The sequence below is a fragment of the Eurosta solidaginis genome, chromosome 4, assembly GCF_040869045.1.
Source record: "Eurosta solidaginis isolate ZX-2024a chromosome 4, ASM4086904v1, whole genome shotgun sequence".
Classification (NCBI taxonomy): domain Eukaryota; kingdom Metazoa; phylum Arthropoda; class Insecta; order Diptera; family Tephritidae; genus Eurosta; species Eurosta solidaginis.
In genome coordinates this window covers 94,811,949-94,816,768 of record NC_090322.1, presented here as the reverse complement: position 1 = coordinate 94,816,768, position 4,820 = coordinate 94,811,949, and the positions used below count along the sequence as shown (strand labels likewise).

General features: G+C 33.0%; 1 pseudogene; it reads right to left on the bottom strand.

Moving 5' to 3' along the window:
* Positions 1-384: 384 nt before the first annotated feature.
* LOC137248617 (T-complex protein 1 subunit eta-like) lies at positions 385-4,051 on the bottom strand (annotated as a pseudogene).
* Positions 4,052-4,820: the final 769 nt, after the last annotated feature.

Genomic DNA, 4,820 nt, shown 5'->3' with positions numbered 1-4,820 from the left:
TCTCAAAAACAGCATTAATGACACACTGTGCAACGAAGAACCATTTTCCAGGATTTAAGAAACCAATTATAACAAAAAATTTACACTGGAAATGCTGCATATAATTAACACACCGATCAGCATAAGAATGAACTACAAGGCGGACATCGATAATTGCGCGAGCTCCTACAGACATTTGATAACAAACAGACGGACTGTACAAAACTCCGCGTTGAGCAGTGAAGACGCGTAAAATAATGTATGTAAATAATGTTTTTTATGAATGTTTGTTTTGATGTCAATTGTTATTTTTTATTTTGTTTATGTTTCATTATATTGTTATAGTTAGTCCTGAAGACGGTTACAGTAGGTAACCGAAATATATTGAAAAAACTCAACAATTTTTGAAAATTTTATTTACAAAATTGGACCTCAAGCCGGCAAGAAAATTATTATTTAAAAAGGAAAGGTCGCTTAAAACTTAATTTTTATAATATATTAGATTATTTATAATAGTTGTAAATTATTAACTATAAGTCATAAGGAAGGAATAGTTTTTCAGTCTTGTTGGTAAGCCATAAATACAAATTTTATTGTGTGCATACAAAGTTAAGGGAAACTTAAATAAATAAATTAATGATATAGAAAACAAAAGAGAAGAACTGACAGAACTTTGCAGTAAACCATCAAATCGCGAGTAGGCAATTCACAATTTGAGTAAGTTGACTTGTAATTCGCCAATTTTAATACTATACCTTTTTTATTTTAGTTCAGAAAGCTGCAGTTGAGGTTCGAAAGTTACAATTGAAGTTCAAAAATTTCAATCCAAATTCCGAAAATTTAAAAAAAGCTGCAATTGAGGTTCGAAAGTTACAACTGAAGTTCAAAAATTTCAATTCAAGTTCGGAAAATTTAAATTCAAGCTCAGAATTTCTATTTGTAGTTCAGAAAATCAAAATTGAAGTTCAGAATTTCTGTTTGTAGTTCAGAAAATTATAATTAAACTTAAATTGTTATTTTCTGAACTTCTATTGAAAATTGCGAACTTCAATTGTAATTTTTTGAACTTCAATTGAAATTCCCGAGCTTTCAGAACTTCAATTGCAACTTTCAAAATTTTGTTACATAAAATGAACAATTTAACATTTTTTCTGACAGCTAAAGTGGTGAATTGCCTACCAGAGGTTTGAAACCACTTGCATTCATGTTGGCGCTTCTCTATATCACTAATATAACAATATCTTTTCAATAATTTCATTAATAGACAAATATAAATTTTTTTCTTTACATTTTAGAACTGTGTACAAAAATATGCAATTTTACATATCGCAACCTCAACCAAAAAGTATTGCAACTCATAATCAGAGAAGCTTTGTGTTGAATGTTGATTTATACCACAAAAATAACAAAATTCTTAACGAAACCAGGCTAAACGATAACGTTAACTACCAAAAAAACATAAGTTATTTTACGATGCTTTCATGGATCGATTTACACTTAAATACCGATTTACATTTTTTTTTAAGTTTTGACATTTTTTAGTTTAGAATGCCATATATACATTCAGTGGAATAATTTTACATTGAGCGTACTTTATGCTATTTTCTTTTTTTCGTAATTTTGCAATAATAAACGTAGGTGCTCTTAGTAATATTTTGTTTAAATTATGTGATTACAATATTTATAAGGACCATTGAGAAATATGCCAACTGTGCAATGCAGAAAGCACAAGAAGATCTCGACTCTCTATACCACTGGTTGTGCCTTAAAAAATTGAAGTTAAATATAGATAAGACTAAGTTCATGGTATTTTGCAAAAACCAGAACATCATACGTAATAACGATTTAAACAATATAACCCTGAAGATAAAAAACAACTTAATTCAAAGAGTAAATGAAATGAAGTACTTAGGAGTTTTAATTGATGAAAACCTGAACTTTGGAGAACATATAAATTATCTTGAAAGAAAAATTGCGCAGAAAATAGGATTCATGTACAGAACAAGTAAATATATTAGTCAGCGTCATAAAATAATGGTGTATCGTTCAATTATTGAGCCGCACTTTATATACTGTCCTACAATTCTGCTGATAGCGAGTGATATGCAAATTAAAAGACTACAAATACAACAAAGCAAGGCAATGCGATTTATATTAAAATGTCCCCCAAGAACATCAAAAACTATAACTGAATCGGTTAAACTGGCTTAGTATAAAATAGTCAATAAGTTACTTCACTTTGAAATTTATACATCATGTAAGATTAGGAATGCTACCGAGTTGCCTGAGCAATAAAATATTATATAATCACGAGATCCATAGTTATGGAACTAGATACTGCAATAACATAAGACTGCCTAGAGTAAGAACAGAGTTCGCAAAGAAGACTTTAGAATACACAGGGTACAAAATGTACAATGAACTACCTACTGAGATAAAAGATTGTGAAAATGTTAATAAGTTTAAAGTAAAATTATTATTTTTATATTGTAAAACACTTGATGTTTAATGAAGCAAATGTTTACTTAACATCAACTAGGTCTTGAAGACCGTAATAAATAAATATAATAATAATAAAAAAATAATAATTTAGTTGATGGTATTGGTACTGTCAGTTAAATTCATCAGGAAATATTTATATTCAAAATATTGTTTTGTTATACATCTAGTTTATAAAGTTTGGTTAAAAATTATTGACAAATTCGTTGCAATTGAATTGCTTTAAAAATCTTTGCAAACTTTATGCGATTGTTGAATATTGTAACGAAGCTCAGTTTCTTCCAAAAATTGTTCGGCACTGCCACGTAAAATCACTGTACATGTTCTAGCATTAACGCAACCTTTAAATAATTATAAACTATAAAAATAAAATTAATGTCAAACCCACTATCAAACCTTGGAAAATTTTGAAACGTTCACCACCAACTTGACGTTCTTCAAAGTAATCACATTGACCCAAACACTTGAATTAATATCATTAGCTGTAGTCATAACAGCACCACCACAAGCTTTCATTGTACGTTTCAAATCTTCTTCAGAACATATCACAATCTGCAAAATACTGTGTACCAACATCACCAATTGGTAGTTTAGATAACACAACATTGGTGCCTTACTTAGCTAGTTTATTGTACAGAATACGCCATTCAGCATCAACAATTTTCTGATACTCTTGAACATTATCAATACGTACTTCAGCATTATCACGCTCAGCCTTGAATTCCAATTCTATATTTAACAATGCGATTTTATATTTTTTGTATGACGTTGGGTCCATCAAAGAAAAGTACAGCGTCCACAACCATTTTAGAAAAGAAATCTTTTTGTTGATGAATAAGTTTGGAGGACATTTATGTGGCAGCGCATTTTTCCAATAAAGCACGTTGTTGTTCCTTTGATTGGCGCCTCGACATGTACAGCCATGTCATATTTTGGTCATGCATAATTGTAATGCTTTACGTATAGCTTTAATGATGATACGTGCATGCACGCCTTCCTCAACATATGGCTTAACTTGTTTTAAGATTGCCCTCCTTAAAATACTACTGAAGTGGTGCCATCGCCGACCTGATAAGAGACAAATTTTTATTCTACACATTCTAATATAACAAAAAACTTACCTCAGCATCTTGAGATTTGGCGATGTCGACTAGAGCTTTACGGCTGGATGCATAATATCCAATAGTTTGATAATGGTTGCACCATCATTTGAAATTGTGGCCCTACCACTGGAATCAACAGTATGCTTGTCCATGCTGCGTGAACCCAATGTAGTGCGTACAGCGTCCAAAATGGAATGCGAGGCCTTGATGTTGGCTGTGAGTTGTGGTTTACCTTGAGAGCTATCGGTACCCAAACATTTTTTACACAAAAAACATGTACCTAATACAAGTTCAGGACGTTCATATTTATCGACACGCTGTCCGGTGTGGCCCAAATATTAGAAATATTCAGTTGGCACTGTTGAGAAAAAATATGGATCAATGAACACAAGTAAAAGATTTTTTTTACCATCTGTTGTTACTTTATACATTGGACATTGGAAACGACGACCAGCATCTACAAATTGCATTTTAGCCTTGCAAACGATTACATCTAATTGAATTTACCAAAATTTACAATGGGTGGCTCATATTCACCCTCAACCGTGCGTGCCATTTGTGAGATGGTAAGTGTAAAGGACAAAGCTGTTGTTTTTAATAAATCAGCTGTTGCAGGTATGCAATACAAAAAGGCCTGCAAACGAGAAAGATCAATGTAATTGCCAAACAAAAAATTTATTTCGAATATCAATACCTAACGTAACGGGGAGAGGAGTTACCCTGATCTTGTACCACATATTTTGTGGTCACCAATGGTGGCAATAAACCTTGTTGATTAGTAATAAAAGCACTACCAGCGCTGATTTTCAATGATAACGCTTATCGGATTTGGCATCTGATCGGGATCTAAACGGCGTTGGGCTTGATCATACTGTTGCGCGTGTTGATATATACCAGTACCAGGTGCAGGTGGTTGCTAAAGAAAATAATACAAAAATAATCATCAGCAATATTTGAAATATATTAGTTGTATTAGCATACATTATAACCAGGACATGCGGGTATTGGGGGTTGACCCGGCATGGGTGGCAGACTGGGCATTGGCGCCTGTCCAGGCTGTGTTGGTGGCATCATTTGACCCATGTTACCACCTGGTGCACCTGGTTGTTGTAGAGGAAAACCTGGCTATTGAGGTTATGGAGGACAACCAGGTGGACCAGGTTGTGGTGGATAGCCCGACTGGTTTGGCATTGGCAGATAGTTGAGAGGTCTACGGCTAATACCCGTCCAAACGACGCG